This window comes from Anolis carolinensis, chromosome 2 (genome assembly GCF_035594765.1).
Source record: "Anolis carolinensis isolate JA03-04 chromosome 2, rAnoCar3.1.pri, whole genome shotgun sequence".
In the NCBI taxonomy this organism is placed as follows: Eukaryota; Metazoa; Chordata; class Lepidosauria; order Squamata; family Dactyloidae; genus Anolis; species Anolis carolinensis.
This window is the reverse complement of record NC_085842.1, coordinates 292,975,040-292,994,792: the sequence shown is the minus strand read 5'-3', so window position 1 is coordinate 292,994,792 and position 19,753 is coordinate 292,975,040. Positions and strand designations below refer to the sequence as shown.

The following is a 19,753-nucleotide window of genomic DNA, read 5'->3' as shown; positions in this document are numbered from 1 at the left end:
GTCTCACTTATCCAACATAAACAGGCCGGCAGAACGTTGGATAAGTGAATATGTTGGATAATAAGAAGAGATTCAGAAAAAGCCTATTAAACATCAAATTAGGTAATGATTATACAAATTAAGCACCAAATATCATGTTATACAACAAATCTGACAGAAAATGTAGTTCAATACTCAGTAATGCTATGTTGTAATTACTGGATTTACAAATTTAGCACCAAAATATCACAATGAATTTAAAACACTGACTACAAAACATTGACTACTAAAAGGCAGACTGCGTTGGATAATCCAGAACTTTGGATAAGCGAATGTTGGATAAGTGAGATTCTACTGTAATATGAAATAATTACTGTGGTAATCCAGAACAACCCAATTCTGCCATGGAGGACACAATCCAAGCACGCCCAACAGATGGCCACCCAGCCTCTCAATAAGAATAAGAATATTGTACAATCCTAAGGTTAGCAGATACCCCTAAGGATCATCCAGTTCAACTTCCTTATATCATGCAGGAGGACACAATCCAACCACTCCTGACAGATGGCCATCCAATATCTGCACAATAATAACACACATCGAATCATAGCATCAGACAGTTAGGAGACACACCTAAAGGCCATCCACTCCAACTCAACTCTGCCATGGAGGACACAATCCAAGCACTCCCAACAGATGGCCATCCAGCCTCTACATAATAATGATGATGATGAAGAAGATGATGATGATAATAATAATAATAATAATAATAATAATAATAATAATAATAATAGAAGCATAGAATCCAAGAGTTTGGAGAGACTCCTAGGGGCCATCCAGCCCAACCCTTTCTACTATGCAGCTGGACACAACCCAAGCTTTCACAACACATGGACAACGTATAAATACTATACAATACTAAAGGTAAAGGTAAAGGTTTCCCCCTGACGTTAAGTCCAGTCATGTCTGACTCTGGGGCCTGGTGCTCATCTCCATTTCTAAGCCGAAGAGCCGACGTTGTCCGTAGACACCTCTAAGGTCATGTGGCCGGCATGACTGCATGGAGCGCCCTTACTTTCCCGCCGGAGTGGTACCTATTAATCTACTCACATTTGCATGTTTTTGAACTGTTAGGTTGGCAGGAGCTGGAGCTAACAGCAGCCGCTCACGCCGCTCCTGGGGTTTGAACCAGGGACCTTTTGGTCTCCAGCTCAGTGCTTTAACGCACTTCGCCACCGGGGCTCCTTATACAATACTACACAGGGACATAGACCCCCTCTATCCTCACCACTTTCACAGTACACAAATAACCAAATGCATACTAAACATAAAGACAACCATACAACAGACATTCAGTACCACCACTACCTCAACAAGTTCTCACCAACACCACCAGACAACGCCACAGCAACGCGTGGCCGGGCACAGCTAGTAAGATTATAAATGGGTAATATAGCTGTGTGGAAGGGCCTTGAGTCTACACTGCCATTTAATCCAGTTAAAATCAGATAATCTATGGAAAATGCCTAACTGAGGCCTAACTGTGCCTGTCCCGTGAGCTGAGTAGGTTGCTAGGAAACCAAGTGGGCGGAGCTTGGCACTCTAACTGGCAGCAATTGGATAAAAACAATTATTACTCTCTCTCTAATTAGGACTTTATTTTTCTTTTCTTTTTGTTGTATCAACCTAGTGCTGTGGATGATGGGTTGTGTTGTCAAATTTTGAGGTTGGGGGGCCTGTACTTTTGTTGTTTTGTCCACTGCCCTGATGCCATTACTCTTTTATATATATAGATAGAAGCTTGCATAGTGACTATATAGTGTCTTTTGGTGTTGAAGCTTAGAATATAAGTAATTAAACTGATGAGTTAATAAATTATTTGAAGAAGAGATAGGTATATTCATCACAATCACAAACTTGTAGGCTGTAATTCCTCAGTAGGCAGACCGGGTAGCCATGCTAGCTTGAAGTGGCTACAGTAAGAGTACTATGCAGGTATTAAGCCCATAACATCACTGTTTCCACTTCGCTCATGTCAAATTAAATTATCACCTACTTAAAAACAGGAATAAATAATAGTTGAACCTACTTACAAAAGAGAACACACAGAATAAATGAGTAATTTTTTTTCCTGTGAAGGGCCATTGTCTCCCAAGAAAAAGCCAATTGGCAAGGACTTGGCAAGGTCCCAACACATTTTGGTGTCTGGCACAGAGCAATAAATGCTACTCTACCCTTAAAACAAGATGCATAATGCACAAATCCGGCTATGTTGTTTTGGTATATAAATCGCCATTCTCTTCCCAACTGGCAACAGAAAAATAATGATTTTTTTTAAAAAAAAACCTGTCCTTCCATAACCCTTCCAGTCACCCCATTCTGCTTAATGAGGCAGGCTTTCAAGCAAAGAACAGACTCAGCACATTTTCAAGACTGAATAATTATTCCCAGCTGTATGCCATCTTTCCATTCTTCATCACCAAGCCACATAACATACAGAAGTAATCAAAGAGAAAGTGACTCCTAAATAAGTGGCCCAAAATGTAAGACTGGGCTTGCATTGTCTACAGAGTCAAATGATATTGTGGCTACATGAAATTAGACCAAGAGCTACAGGTTCACAATGTACCCTTAAAGTTAGCAATAGCTTTCCATAATGTAATGTCCTCTATACATTGACTCTCAGTCAACATATCAAATAGTGAGGAATACTGGAAGATGTCAGTCAAAACATGGAGAGGGCAATTGAGTAGGGAAGAGTGGTTTATATAGTACTATGGATGCATAATTGTGGTTTATAGAATACTACGAATGCATCATTGTCTGGTTCACAACTTGGAAAAAACTCCTCTTCAATATTTGCATCACCTTGGGGTCTAAAGTACCAACTAAAAAGCCTCACAGCAACATGGGAGACAGTAGAGATCTATTATCTTCAATCACTAGTTAGAAATAAAGCTAGAAGGCTGCTTGAGGGCCCACAGACCATATTATGGTCACAGGATGGTTTAAGTTAAATGTTCATTTCCATTAAACTGACTATTCTTATAGAAAGGAGATTTTATACCAGTTTTCTGTCAATTTAATTCTTTCATTTTCTGGTCTACATACCATCCAACACAACACTTTGGCAAGGAAAGTCCCAATTTAACTTCAATCATCCCACCTTTTCAGTTACATTAAAATGCCTAAGGCCTCATCTACAGTTCAAACTGCATTATATGACAGTGTAGATAGGGCCTCAGTTTCCATGTCCACCTTCCTTTTTTCCTCTAGATGGTAGATATTTCTCTGCCCCCAGACACTGTTCATATGGATGCATGCCAATGTCGTAAGTTGCATAGCCAGGGGAAAGGGAAGGTCAATGCAAGTATGCTGTTGGAGCGTTGTTCTCCACCAGAAGTACAGCTGGTTCATGACCACAGTCTTACAGTCATTAAATATATTGCAGTGTTTCATATTTGTAGACTAGAGCTCATCTTCAAATCCAGTAGAGTTGGCTTTTTTAAAAAGCAATTCTTTGAAACCAATTATTCTGGAAAGAGCATAGTTATACTTGACACATTTGCTCCTTGTATTTTAGTATAGGAGAAAAAAGTTTCATGGTTTTGAATAAATAAATAAAGAAATTGTCACATTGTCTGAATTTCAATTTGACATTTTAATCAAAACGAATCAAGTTCTGGGAGTCATTGAGCCTGGCACAAGTTTTCATGAATGATTATAACATTAGTCTTCACTGCCTTATTATAGTTACTAATGTAGTTGCCAGTGCAAAGCTCAATTAAATGTCAAAAGTTCAAACAAAGTAGAATCTTCTAATTTCAATAACTTTTCATATTAAAACTTGAGGCTTTCTATTAAACCCATCCTTTGTTCTGGGTTTCATTTGAAAACACCTGCAGAAAAAAATGGTGTAAATTGTGTTTGATTAATATTTTGGACTTTCTATGAGGCTGATCTAATTCACAAGACTGATGAAAAAATTAAGCAGAAAATTGTTATTATTATTATTAGTACAGTAGGGTCTCACTTATCCAACATAAACGGGCTGGCAGAACGTTGGATAAGCGAATATGTTGGATAATAAGGAGAGATTAAGGAAAAGCCTATTAAACATCAAATTAGGTTATGATTTTACAAATTAAGCACCAAAACATCAAACATCCAGACATTCCCTGGGCAATGTCTCTGTAGACCAGTGGTTCTCAACCTGTGGGTCCCCAGATGTTTTGGTCTCCAAATCCCAGAAATCCTAATAGCTGGTAAACTGGATGGGATTTCTGGGAGTTATAGCCCAAAACACCTGGGAACACACAGGTTGAAAACCAATGCTGTAGAGGGCCAATTCTCTCACAACAGAAGTGACTTGCAGTTTATTATTATTTATTTTTATTGATATCCCGCTTTTTCTCTCCACAAAGGAGACTTGAAAACAGTTGGTTGATGAAGGCAGCCTGCTGTCAGACAATGTTAAAATTCAGGATTTAGAGCACTTCCAGGAGTAAATCATCTGGTGGATAAATAACCCCAGAAAATTTCTGTCTACATGGTAAGATTTGTCATTCTTAAAGACAGCAAAGGATCATCACAGCCAAGGATCATCATTGTGGGATTTCATTGTTTATTGTTTATTGCTGTCAGAAAAAGCAATGAAGTTAGATATTTTGCACACTGAACGTTAAAGATAAAACTGAGGAAGCAAGGTAGTAACAGAATAAAATTGAATGGGAGGAAGCTCTCTTTGTGTTGCTCTTACAGCATTGCTCTCAGCATTGCTCTCACAGCAATTCTCCTATAGCAGGGACAGAGGCTGAGGAAATTCCTTTTTCTGGCTACAATTCCCAGGCTACCAAAGCCACTTTGTGAATTCTAGGAGTTTTAGTTTCATGCTTTGAATAGAATATGATGGATTCATTGCAAACATATGCATTTTTATTGTAAAATGAATAATAAAGGTAAAGGTTTATCCTTGACATCAAGTCTAGTCAAGCCCAGCTCTAGGGGTTGGTGCTCATCTCCATTTCTAAGCCAAAGAGCCAGCACCTGTAGACACCTCCTAGGTCATGTGGCCAGCATGACTGCATGGAGCGCTGTTACTTTCCTGCTGAAGCGGTACCTATTGATCTACTCACATTTGCATGTTTTCAAACTGCTACATTGGCAGAAGCTGGGACTAACAACAGGAGCTCACACTGTATCATGGACTCGAACCACCAACCTTCCAGTCAACAAGTTCCTCAGATTAGCAGTTTCATCCTCTGCGCCCCGGGGCATGAAATGAATAGCTTATATCAAATAGACTAATCAATGAACTAATTTTATTCAAATTCAATAGTTTCTCGTTTATCCTCAAGTTTGTTTTTTCATCAAAAAGATCTGTTGGGATGCAATTTATTGATTTAAAAAGAGAGAAAAAATCAGGAAAATACATTTTCTAATAAAATATCAAAAAGGTTTGCAAGTAGAGAGCAGCATCTTGCTACTACAGCTTGGGATGTAACTTTCAGCATGTTTGTTAGTTTGAATAACAAAGTGTTTTATAGTAGCTTTAGTCTGTTGTAGCAAAAGCAATAAAGTGTCTAGTGGCACCTCGTAGAGTATAGAAAGTACCACAAAGGTAGAAAATTTAGTATGAAATAAATTTTCATGGATTTCATTAAAATAACATTCACTTCATCGTAATCCTGAGTTGGCAAAAACATGGGACTGGGGTAGAATTGTAAAAAGTGATATCACAAGGACTTGGTGTTCTACTAATTAAAATTCTGGGTAAATATGTGGGGGGGGGGTAGTTTTAAGTACAAACATTAATATAAACTAACTATGGTCTCATCTACACAGATTACTTAGAGAAGTGTGTACTTGGATCAGCCCTGTCCAGTGCCTGTTTTGATGATATGCAGGCACAGTTCAGGATGCCGGATCCAGCCCACATTGGCAGTCAGTGTAGAAACGTCCCGTATGTTCCTACCCTCTCCTGTACATTTACCTGGAGTTTTAATTGCTAGAACAGAAATTCCTTACATTATCATGTTTACAATCACACAAACATACATTATAGTTGTCATCTTATTAGTGACGCATGAAAGGATAACTTAACTTTAAACCTCTGTATGTCTATTTTTGATTGCTCCAGAGCCTGGCATTTTCTCACTTCCTCTGCAGCAATCAAATCCTCCTAGACTTAGTGTAGAGCCACAGAAGCCATTCCAAACTGGTGGAGAGCGCAGACTAGGGAATCAAAGAAGTCCCCATAAACAAATGCAAAATGATGACACAAGCCACTGAAAGTTCCAGAACAACCCAGTAGATCTCAGCAGCCAAACCTCCCATACGGCCACAAGAACATAGCCAGATGCTTCTGCTATCTCTGCCCTCACTCTTAAAAGTGTGATTGGGGAGGGAGAACTTTAGCAGTTCTACAGTAGGCCCAAGAAATGGCAAATGGCTCGGTGTCACTTAGCTCCATCTGCAAAATTACTGCACTATGTTTATGCCTGCAAGATTGTGGCCGACTGTTCCCACTTTTTTATTCTCTGCTTGCTGGCTGGCTGGCTTGGATGATTGCTTATAATTTTAAAATAGGGGAAAACGTGGTTTCTTGTTCTCAGTGCATTATCTCAAAGCAAGAACAGGCTTTTTGCCCCAGGGTCTGTAGGAAATATCATTCTCTTGTGGGCATGCATCACAGTTCAGCTAAAAACTGAAGTTGATAACAAGCAAAGTTCTGCTGTTTTCTTTTTCCTTTTTTCCTTCATTTAATCTCTCCAGTAGGAGATTGATTGTGTTTCATTTGAGCAGCCTCCACAGATAGTTCTTAGCAACAATCTATTGTTGGAAAGGAACAAAAGGATTTTAAAGATAATATATTATTGTTTTATATTGTACTGTTTTTAACTGTGTTTTACAATTTTAAAAGTATGTTTTAAATAGTTTCAGTATTGACAATAATTATGTTCTATTTCAATGTTGACATCTGGTATGTTTTTAAGTATACAGTGTTCCCTCACTACTTCGCTGTTCACTTTTCACGGATTCGCTGTTTTGCAGTTTTTCAATAAACTCTAAAAGACTATTATAAATCATAAAAATTACAATTTACAATCTAAGGAAGGGAGGAAGCAGAAACCAAAGGGAGAGAAAAGGAGCCCAAGCGGCAACAGGAGGAGAAGGAGGCGATTTATCAACACAGGATTCATTGATAAAGACTTAAAATAGTGTATAACTACTAAAATAATGTATAAACATTAAAATAAATATAGTATCCCTACTTCGCGGATTTTCACTTATTGCGGGTGGTCCTAGAACCTAACCCCAATGATAAGTGAGGGAACACTGTACTGTCATTATTTGTATGCTGCCTCGAGTCCCACTCTTGGGTGAAAAATCCTATATCGCCTACTTACTTATGACTGTACAGTGTTTCCTCACTTATAATGGGGGTTGTGTTCCAGGACTTACCGCGATAAGTGGAAATCCTCAAAGTAGGGACACTATTTTAATTTTAATATTTTAATATTTATACATTATTTAAATTGTTATGTGGCCTTTCTCCCCCTTGCAAGCCCCAGGGAGCTTCCCTATCAGCAGGGCCGGCCCTAGGTAATTTTCAAGTGTAAGCGAACAGAATCCCCCCCCCACCAATTACTGAAAAATAAAAGCGTTGGATAAGCGAAAATGTTGGATAATAAGGAGGGATTAAGGAAAAGCCTATTAAACAACAAATTACATTATGATTTTACAAATTAAGCACCAAAACATCATGTTTTACAACAAATCAACAGGAAAAGCAATCCAATACATGGTAATGTTATGTAGGAATTACTATATTTGCAAATTTAGCACCAAACATTGAACTGGGATATAGGGCAGTGTGGACTCAGATAACCCAGTTCAAAGCAGATATTGTGGGTTATTCTGCTTTGATATTCTGGGTTATATGGCTGTGTGGAAGAACCGGTCCAAGAGTCCAGAAGAACTTTCAGCTTCGGCTTTAAAGTGAAGGCACCTCGGTGCCACTTTTAACTGCCATGGTGGCCTGGCCACCACGGAGGCCAGGCCAGGCCAGGCCATGGCCGCAGAGGCAGGAAGGCCATGCCTGGGCGGAGGGCGCTCAACAGCGCCCTCTAGGTGCCCCCTAGAGGATGGTGCCTTCAGAAACCACATACTTCGCCTAATGGTTGATCCACCCCTGTCTACCAGCGCTGGCTGGGCCCTTGCTCTGACTGCTTCCCTGTCATGTTGTTCTGGCTGCTTCCCTGTACCCAGGAAAGAGAGAACGCTGCTCCAGCGGATGAGTGAGCAAGGGAGGGTGGGTGAGAGAGGGAAGGCCGGCGGTGGCAGCAAAAGCCTGGAAGAGACAGCCAGGTCTGGATTCTGCCTCCACTCTGCCCCCTTTTCCGAGTCCTCCACGTTTCCCAGCGTGGCCCAGCTGGAGCGGAGGCAGAAGCCGGACCTTGCTGCCTCTTCCAGGCTTTTGCTGCCACCGCCGGCCTTCACTCTCTTACCCACTCTCTCACTTGAGTCAATCTTCTCCTTAGTGGTAAATATCCACTAGCATTCATGCAAGGCAATTTAGGTTATTAATCAGTTATTAGACTGATATCCCTGTTTTGTAATTTGAATTGTCAGAAACAAAGATATGCCAAAGCATAAAATATATAGCAGATCTACAGAAGTGTTATTTCTGTTGCCCCAAAAAAACATACTCTCCCATAAAATATGTTGCTTTTAAATCATGCTCTCAAGAGACCAAAAATAAGTAGTGTTTGTTAAAACTTAACATACGTGTTTCCCCAAAAATAAAACGGTGTCTTATATTAATTTTTGTTCCCAAAGATGTCCTAAGTCTTATTTTCAGGGAATGTCTTATTTTTCCATGAAGAAGAATTCACATTTATTGTTGAACAAAAAAATGAACATTTATTATATTCTGTACAGTAATTGTCATCACAAACCAGCATAACCAGACAAACTGTGAATCCTATCAAGAATTTCTTGTTACTACCATTATTTCCATGTACAACAATCTATGGTACGTACATTAACCAATCCTTCAAGCTCTGGTGTTCTGTTCGGTGGGCATGCTTCCAAACAAAAACTTTGCTAGGTCTTACTTTCAGGGAAGGCTTTATATTTAGCAATCCAGCAAATCCTCTACTAAGTCTTATTTTCAGGGGTTGTTTTTTTAAAATGGGGAAACAGGGTTGTTGATTTACTTATGAAACTTCATGTATGCAGCATACAGGTACATTGCTTACTGGTTCAAAGTTTAAACAGTCTGCTCTTTAAGCATTCTATTTCAGTCTCCTCTCTGTTGCATACAGAGTCAGACTAGCATTCTTTTCTGATGCAAACTGTACTCAACTAATTTCTAATGCATACTGATGGACTTCTGCAGCATACTTAACTCAGCTACATACTGTACAGACTGACTGATAGATGCTGACTACTATACTCTACTATACTGACTTCATACTGACTTCTAAAATGAAGTCTCAGTCTGAAAAAGTCCCAGATCTGGTCACATGGTCTCTAGTCCCTCCCACAACCTCAAACAACAAAGAGTTAAGGGAAAACTGCATACCAATATATACATACAATATTGTAAGCAATATCAATTATGTACATAACAAATAACTAGTATAGGAGGCTTGTAGAAGGTTGATATTTCCATCAGAAACTGCATTTGATGGTCAGGGTAAACTCAAATAACACAGTTCAATGCAGTTAAACTGCATTATATGGCAGTATAGATGGGGCTTTAAAGATAACTTTAGCCTTCTTCATAGCTTTCTCCCTCCCCAGCTGTGGTTTCGTCATAACAATTTAACTTTGAAAAAAGTCCCATTTGTATAAATGAGACATTTCCCCTATGACAGGGGGAAATAACCTGTATAGAAAAGTTACCATTGCGGACTATAGTAGTAGGAGTTTTGTCTGGGAAATGGAAGTGATAGATTTTTAAAAAGAAAAATGGCTAAGTTCTGCAAAATGAAAGCTTTATAAAATTGTAAAGGGCGTTTGTAAGGTTACTTTTAGAAAAGGTACTTTAATTGTACCAAAGGAAGTGATTGTCAGATAAATAAAGGGATGCCAATCAAAATCACAACGAAAACCCCATTTTAAAAAATGAATGGTATGTCTAAGCAAATTGTTTTTCTTTTGCCAGCTGTTCAGCACTGCCTGAAAACCAAATGCTTTTTATTTCCACTGAGGCATGAAAAAGCACTGAATTTACTCAATTGATTTGCTTGACTCTGCTGCATGTTTCAATCATTTGGCACAAGCCTTTTCTGAAGCAGGGGACTAGGGTTGTTAACAGATCCAAAATAAAAACACACGACCCACTCTGCTGTCTTACAGTAGCGGTAGAGCTTGGAAAGCTATTTATCAGATGAATGCATATAACAGTAGGTTGAAACTGTTCAAAACTGAGCACTAGTAGGAAGGTTTTGTGGGATCCAGACCATTTGCAACCACTGCTGAATTATGAATGATATCATCACATCATTGTATTCATTTTTCTTTAAAGTAACTGTCTCTGCAGTTTTTGCATAGCTTTCATTTCTATTTCTTTTAAATTTGTTAGTTATGTGGATTTCTGATTTAAACTATATAAGACTGCTTCATAGCTGGGTGCTTTGTGCTCTTATCTGATAGGAGCACCCCAAGAGCACTGAGTATTTCTGAACCTTTTGTTCTGAAATAAAATAGCATTTAACCAACTTCAGAGGATGTGACTTTCTTGCCTGTCTGAAATTCAACTGCTGGCTCTTTGGAGGAAGAGTCAACAATATCATATTGACTCTGTTATGATCTTTTCCTCAAACCTCCCAGAAGTACTGAAACTCATGCCAAACTCAACAGAAACACTTACCTTAAACTACTAAAACCACTCTCTGAGTCCATTTCAGTATCTGCTTATGTAGTTTCCCATCTGCCAGAATTTTGAGATTTGCAATTTGAGTGGCACTAGGATCATTTATAGCCATCACTATTCTCCAGTTAAGCTGCATGTTGTGGTGGATCACAAAGTGCAGAAAACATCTGAATCCCATGTGCTTGGGAACACTCTGGCCATGTCAAAAAGAGAGTATGTTCCATTCATGTTTTGTAAATATACTGCATTATTGTTATTATCTTTAAAAAACATGTATATACTGCTTTTTCTCCAATACTGGGAATGGTTGATAAAAATTGTACAAATTAAGCTCTGTGTGAAACTATAAGTAGAAAAATCTAAATATAAAAGTTACTTTAAAACCAATAATATGTAGAATTAAAAGCATTTAAAAATTATTAATAGACAATGGATGGAATCAGAATCAGCAATTTATTATGGTCTATGACCAGAATATATATATATATATATATATATATATATATATATATATATATATAGATGGAATCTTGTATGGGAGCAACATATATCTAAGTAGCAAAGGTACAGTGCTGAGTCTTCCTCTAGTCCTGACTTACCAGAAAGGAATTTTTGGATCAATAAGGATCCGTTCCCCTGCCATGTTGAAAGCCACTGACTGCCGTTTCCTTCTTCTCCTATGAGTGATCTCCTCTTGCAATTCCCCCTGACATAAGTGGGGAGGCTGAGAATGTCAGACTGCTTCCTGATTGACAGGGGAACAGACTCTGATCGATTGCAGTGGCTGCTGCCCAGTAAGTAGAGACTGGTGGACTTAATAGTCTCTAGGGCAGTAATGCTAAACCTATGGCACGTGTGCCAGAAGGGGCACACAGCACTCTCTCTCCTAGCATGTGCACCATCCTCCCTCTCTCCCCACTTGCTCATTGCCTTCTCATTTGCCCGCTCCTCGCTTGCTGCCATCCAGCCCCTCTGCCACCCCACTCCCTTCACTCATTCATTCGCTTACCAGCTCGCCTTACAACTGGTTTTGGATTGCAATTTGGGCACTCAACCTCTAAAAGGTTCACCACCAATGCTTTAGGGGCTACACGGCAATCATTAATATGTAATAGTCATGAGTGTGTATGTAACTCTAAGACAGAAGAGTTTTTCATTGCAGTTCATTTTGGAAATGAAATGGGTTCAGTTCAGATCAGTTTACTAGCTGCTGAAATAAATGCACACATAATTCATGTCAGAGTTTGGAAAAGTTACTTTTTTGGACTGCTGTTCCCAGAATCTCCAGTCAACATAGTCATTGACCATTCTGTGAGCTATGGCAGTTGTCTGGGGGTGTCTGGGAGTTTCATTTCAAAAATTTATATTAAATAGAGTTACAGAGAAGTGATCATATATGCTTAGATCAATAGCATTCATAAGATGCCAGATCTGAGACTATTAAATAAATCTATATAAATAAAAACTAATGAGAATTATAGATGGATAATTTATTCTGCTCTTTATTCACCATTTGGAATGCTGTATAGCATATTTGAATGTTGAAATGAAAATGCATATTTGAATGTTGAAATGATACTTGAAAATAATGCATTTTTCATGAAAAGTCTTCTAAAGATTATGAAAGCGTGTTATATTCTTTGATATTTCATTTCATTTATATGTATTTCATGCTTGCCAGTCATGAGGTCATATTCATTATCTTTTCTATAATATCTCTTTGAGCCTTTGTTTCACTTCAATCAAAAACTGCAATCCATGGATAACAGGCTGTTATTGTACTCAACTGATCTTGGTGTGATTTAGGCAAAAGGAGTATTACATGGAACCATATTAAACCAACTCTTGCTTTTTAAATGTTCTATTTTGCAGACTCTTGGAAAACCCTGAAAATGCCAGTCATTCTGGTTACATCCAAATTGGGTGACCTGGGTCATTCCATTCAAGCAACAGTAATTAACCTAGCAAGTACTGTCATGGGTAAAATCACAATCCTTGGATTTCCCACTCCCACTCCAGTATTAACTAGTTTCCAAGTCTCTATAAAATTGCATTTTAATTGTGACAAGTCATCAGAGCATTGTTGTTCCAAAAGATCCTTATAAACTTGAAGTAATGGAAAAAGTAATAGGACTGAAACTTTCCTAAACAGATTTTTATTGTAACTAGTTTTGGTCAGGACTTCAGACTTAGGGCATCCAAAACTGAGATCCACCAAAAAGAGCCTGATGCAAAAAATGTACACTTAGAAGGGGGAAAAATGTTGAGCACAGGCATTTATATTGAAGTCCAAAAGTATTTGCATATCCTCCAGCATTTCACAGGTGAAAACCAGGACATGTGGGGACAATCAACATTAGAGTGTGGTTGTAGCCGAAATCAGAAGTCTGCTTTTTTGTGTGCCAGGAGTGACTTGAGAAACTGCAAGTCGCTTCTAGTATGAGAGAATTGACTGTCTGCAAGGACATTGCCATGGGGATGCCTGGATGTTTTGATGTTTTTACCATCCTTGTGGGAGGCTTCTCTTATGTCCCTGCATGGAGCTGGAGCTAATAGACGGAGCTCATCCGCGCTCTCCCCGGATTGGATTTGAACCAGCAAGCTTCAGGACAGTAATCCAACATTCAAGTCATTAGTCCTGCCAGCACAAGGGCAAAATCCCAACAGTTTCACAAACATATACTATACTATAGTATACATACTATACAATTTTAAGTTCTTTTGAGTGCTCTGGAACATGTCTGTGGCCTCCCCTGCCAGCACACTCCAATCCCCATTACACACACACATATATGACTACCCCATTGTTCATATTTAATCAGTAAATAATATCCATGATTCCAGATATAAGAGAAACTCGTAATGCTTTAGGGCAAAATTCTCCAGGAGAAGGGATTTGGGATTAGCCTGTTATCTGAAGAACATTTCCCATCCACCTCCCTGAGGCTTTGGGTTTGGCAAATGATTGAACTGATCCTTTTAAAAAGAATTTCCAGGCTCCAAGTAGTTTGATGAACTACTGCAGAAGATCAGCCCACTGAATCTTTAAAATTGCAGAAATTATAATCAAAATAATATTTAATCCATTTTGGGCAGAGGGAGGTTGATTTTTCAATTACACGATCAAGGGACAAAACCTATTAATAAGGAAAAATAAGAAAGCTGGGATAGGCTGCAGCAGGTTTTTCCCCTGGTTCAGTGCCATGGATTCAAGGGAGTTGTAGTTTTTAGCCTTCTCTGCCAGTGCTGGGCCTTACCAAACTACAACACACAGGATTCCATAGCATTGAGCCATAGTAGTCAAAGTGGCATCAAACTGCATTAATTCTACCCCCTCAGTAAGAGTTTCTGGAAAAGGTTGCTGCAGGCCCAAACAGCCACAGATCAGTTAGCGCAGGGCTTCTTAAACATTTTCCACTTACAATCCCTTTCTGCCCAAGAAATGTTTTTGTGACCCTATTTTATGTGACCCTATTTTATAAAATAGTTTTAAAATCAAACATTTACTGAAAATAAATCAACTTGCGCAAGGCTTGTTAAACAAGCTGGTTTTACTTATTGTAGAGTACAGCTGAAGCATTTTCTGCAGAGTCCACTGTAAATACTGCATGTTGTTGCTAACAAATTTGTGTAAATGGATGGCATACAGAAACCTTTTAATGTTACCAGTTTTTTTTGTGAACCCAACATTGAGTTAGGGGGATCCCATTTAGAACTGGGACCCACACTTTAAGAAGTAAAGTATGATCCCATTCTTTTCCTGCTCAAGGTTTATTACATTGTTTAAAGCAGGCATACTCCTGCAACCTTCACAGGAAAGCTTGCATTTCCCTGGCTCTCTCCATCAACATTACACTGTTGATGCTGTTATAAAAACCTCCAGGTAGACAAAGGGCCATGAAGAAGGAAGGAGGAGGAGCACATAAAATACTTCCTTTAAAAAAGAGCTTTATTGCCAAAGGCTTTGTTAATGGGGGAATGCCTGCCTGTGTTCGAACTTTGCGCTACATTAGTCTTGAACTTTGCGCTGCATTAGTTTTGAACCCTTGAACCTTCCTTCACTACAATGTTTAGTTTCAATTCACTTTGGGTTTTTGTCCTTTTCAGCCAACGATAAAGAAGTATAATTGTTTCCCTGTCAAAAAATAGTATTAGTTTGTTATTCTGTAGTTATTCTGATTACACCTAAATGTCCTCAAGGTACCAGATCCTTGAAAGCTAAGCAAGATCAGCCCGAATTAACACTTGGATGTGAGGCTGCCAATGAATACCAAGTGCTGTAGGCTATGTTTCAGAAGAAGCAACTGACAAAACTTCATCTGAATATTTATTGCCTAAGAAAAGGCTATGAAATTCATAGAGTTGCCATAAGTCAACAGGTGATTTGAAGGTGCACACACAGTTATTATTAAGTAATGCAGAATTTGATTTTTCTTCTTAAAGGGTGAAATTAAAAAATAAAGTGATACCTTAAAAAGTTACTCTGTGTTACCCTTACATTATAAACGTCTCGCTATATTCACAAGTATAGTGCCAATTTTGACTTCTTTTTCTTAAATATGTGTACATGTGCATTCAAGTTGCCTGTTAACTAATAGACCCCATCTACACTGCCATATAATCCAGTTTCAGAATGTCGATGAACTGCATTGAACTAGATTATATGGCAGTGTAGACTCATATAATCCAGTTCAATAGAGTTAATCTGCATTTTGAAACTGGATTATATGGCAGTGTAGATCCAGCCATAATAACCCTTATGTACGTACAGTAGAGTCTCACTTATCCAACATAAATGGGCCGGCAGAACGTTGGATAAGTGAATATGTTGGATAATAAGGAGAGATTAAAGAAAAGCCTATTAAACATCAAATTAGGTTATGATTTTACAAATGAAGCACCAAAACATCATGTTATACAACAAATTTGACAGAAAAAGTAGTTCAATACGCAGTAATGTTATGTTGTAATTACTGTATTTACGAATTTAGCACCAAAATATCACGATGTATTGAAAACATTGACTACAAAAATGCGTTGGATAATCCAGAATGTTGGATAAGTGAGTGTTGGATAAGTGAGACTCTACTGTACCAATGGCAAAGAATGAAAAGAGCATTCACAGAATGAAATACACTACACTTAGTAGATTAGCTGGCTATCTAAGAGATAACTCTAGCCTAATTTCTAATCTCTCTAATGCACACAGCTCAGTATGAAGCCTTTTTAGAACTTCTGCTCAGGAAAATCAACATAGCAACCAGTAAATAAAGAAATCCAATTGCATTCTACAGTTGTCTTCTAATCACCTATATACAGTAAGCGATTAAAAGGTTTGCCTTTGATTGTCCAATAGGAAGAAAAATCTAAAGGTCTTGAACAAGGCTAGAAGCAGGGACCCTCAAGGAAACACTAGCAAGTGCACCATCAATTGGGTAACTCCTACCACTGTTTCCTAGAATTGAGGCATGGACAAGTTTTTGTGCTTGGAACCCAACATCATGGGAAACTCAAAGAAAGACACTGACCATTTTTAGTACTTATATTGACTTTTCTCATAAATATAACTTTTACATAGTCTATTATGTATGCTAGAAAATACTAGAACAAGGGTGACAAACTCACTTTCATGGAGGACCACATCAGCCTTATCATTGCCTTCAAAGGGCCACTGAATCCATGTACAGAGAAGAGAATCTGTGGACATGGAGAAACAATTTATTATTTTACTTATTTTGTTTTATAACCTACCCTCTCTCCCTCATTGAGGGACTCAGAGTGGCTAACACTCAGCAACAATTTGATGCCATTTGAACCAAGGACAACACAAACTCAAATATAAATCAAACACACAGAAATTATAGGGCCAATGGTAATCTTTTTATCCAGTGGTCAATATTCTTCAGCTTCTATCCAGTTTTGGCCCCCAAATGTTATTATCAATAACTCCCATCACTTTTGATTATCTACCATGAAGAATGGAAATACTATATGGCAATTGCAACCCAACAGCCCTTGTAGCTCTGAGGTGGGGGACATTTCAAAGTCAGACATCCTATCCACAAGCCTTGTGTCTAAATCCAAATCCCACTCTCCTGATGAAACAAATGAAACTGCAGCCTTACTGGTGCTACTGGGTCACAGCTCTCATCTGCTCTAATCATGATATCTAATGAAACTGTAGTCCAGCATCTAGAGCAGGGGTCCCCAAACTTTTTAAGCAGAGGGCCGGTCCACAATCCTTCAGACTGTTGAGGGGCCGAATTATCATTTGAAAAAAAATACAAACAAATTCCTATGCATACTGCACATTTGTAGTGCAACAACAACAACAATGAAAGAACAATACAATATTTAAAAATGAAAACAATTTTAACCAACATAAACCTATTAGAATTTCAATGGAAAGTGTAACACAATATTAGCATTATATATTACTATATTGAACTATACCACTATACTTATTATATAATATGTAATATATAACATATAATTAATATTATTATATGGTATTACTACTACTTTATATTGTATAACATATGATTATCATCAATATCATATGTATATACAATATATTATATTATTAAAACTGATATAAAATATTATATTATAAAACTGAGAGCGGGGGCCAGGTAAATGACCTTGGAGGGCCGCATCCGGCCCCCGGGCCTTAGTTTGGGGACCCCTGATCTAGAGGGTCACATAAAATGGCAAGCTGGATTTGACCCATGGGCCTTGAATTTGACATAAGTATACTGGAATATGTAATGTCTACTGCTAAATTCTGTTTTCGGGGAAAGAGTAGACATAGCAATACTGTAATCAGTTGTGAAGCTAAGCACAATCAACCCTGGTTAGTATTTGGATGAGAGATGGTAAAGAAATGCCAGGTATTGTAAACTATATTTCAGAGGAAGGAACTGGAAAAAAACACTTCTGAGTATTTCTTGCCTAAGAAAATCCTATGGAAGTTATGGGTTTACCATAAGCAATATATTCTTATTTATTACAGAGAAATTGAAATAAATAACAGAAAAACTCAACCCAAATATCATGTCCTTGTAAAGCAATATTCATAACTCAGAGTTGCATGTCTGCTGTTTTATTTATTGTTTCACTATTGGATATCTAGGACAATCTTATATACAGTGCCTGAATCAGATTACGGTATCTCAGAAGCTCTTTAAGAAAGCTCAACAGAATGCAAGGGAGAGAGAAATGAAGCAGGCAAATAAAGAAAATTGAAAAGATCAAAAGCACTGATTTGAGTGATAGTTCTAAAGAGAGTATTTTCATCAAACATATCAAATGGAACCGAATGGGAAATTAAAAGTGGAGGAAGCACACAGCCGGGGGGGGGGGGGGGGGGGGCTTTTCTGACAAGTCAAAGCTGAATGGATGACATGACAATCTAGTACTTCATCACAGCTTAGTCATTTTAGTGAAGGTGACAATTTTAATGACTTTTGTTCTCCCCTTGGATTTTATGTCAAAGAAATACTAGGCATTATTATTTATCAATGTTTCAAATGCTGGTAGTTTTTTTCCGAATCCTCTGCAATTTGCCACATGCTTTCATTTGTGACATAGCATTTGATTGATGTTCTTAGATACTTTATACAACACACATATAGATTGTTCACTGAAATTGTCAGAAGCAAGCCAACTGCATCTGCCTGCCACTTTCTTCCGTACCAATATGTTTTTCTGGCCACAGCCTTCTGCAGCTATGAATTCAATATTGGTACAGAAGGACACTAAATACCATACCGGTGTTCTGAATACATGTCTGGTACTTTTTATGGTTTATTCATCCAGTTCAGGAACATAATAACATACTCTACAGTACAACAGGGATAACTTACAACATTAAATTGCTGCAGTAACCCTTTCATAGCTTTTCTGTACCAAATCATTCTTCTTTCTGAATCTCTGCCCTTTTCTCTTCTGCAGTGGTTCTCAACCTGTGGGTCCCCAGGTGTTTTGGCCTACAACTCCCAGAAATCCCAGCTGTTGAGAACACTGCTCTACTGTCTCACCAATTTTGGAATGGCTACTCTCTGGTCTCTATTTACATCAGTGTTCCCCAAACCTTGGTCTTTCAGATGTTTTGGACTTCAGATTCCAGAATTCCTGGATGTTGACCAACCTGGCCAGGAATTCTTGGGATCCAAGATACCTGGAGGACCAAAAGTTGGGGATTTCTAATGTACACTGTAGTCTGTATCTCAACTGGATCAGTCTGATTTCCAACCTACGCCTGGCTAGTGGCTACCACATTAGTGGTGAATCCACTCTGGATTTAAGATGGGTTTTCTAGGAGTTATGCAAGATGCAGAACCCACCCACCCCCTCCAAATAGGTTCAACAGCTTGGATAGTTCCTCTAAAGTTCATATCACAGTTGGTTTGGGACTAAGTTGGGATGGAAACTACCACCTGTTCAAACTTATGTCTTTATTTTATCCTAATCTCCATGCCCCAAAGCACTTTTTATTTACCCCTCAGTTTCCAACTCATTCAACAAAAAATGACTGCCATTCCCATTAAAATACCTGGCTAGTGGCTACCACATTAGTGGTGAATCCACTCTGGATTTAAGATGGGTTTTCTAGGAGTTATGCAAGATGCAGAACCCACCCACCCCCTCCAAATAGGTTCAACAGCTTGGATAGTTCCTCTAAAGTTCATATCACAGTTGGTTTGGGACTAAGTTGGGATGGAAACTACCACCTGTTCAAACTTATGTCTTTATTTTATCCTAATCTCCATGCCCCAAAGCACTTTTTATTTACCCCTCAGTTTCCAACTCATTCAACAAAAAATGACTGCCATTCCCATTAAAATACCACAACAATATAAAATCATAGAACTGGAAGTGTCCACAAGG

General features: G+C 38.4%; 1 long non-coding RNA gene across 2 annotated transcripts in view; it reads right to left on the bottom strand.

Moving 5' to 3' along the window:
* Nucleotides 1–19,753, bottom strand: part of LOC134296739 (uncharacterized) — a 33,324-nt gene that overhangs the window by 8,397 nt on the left and 5,174 nt on the right. For both annotated transcript variants that reach the window (XR_010003580.1, XR_010003581.1), the window contains exon 2: nucleotides 16,490–16,561. This is a non-coding gene — a long non-coding RNA (uncharacterized LOC134296739). The remainder of the gene's footprint in view (nucleotides 1–16,489; nucleotides 16,562–19,753) is intronic.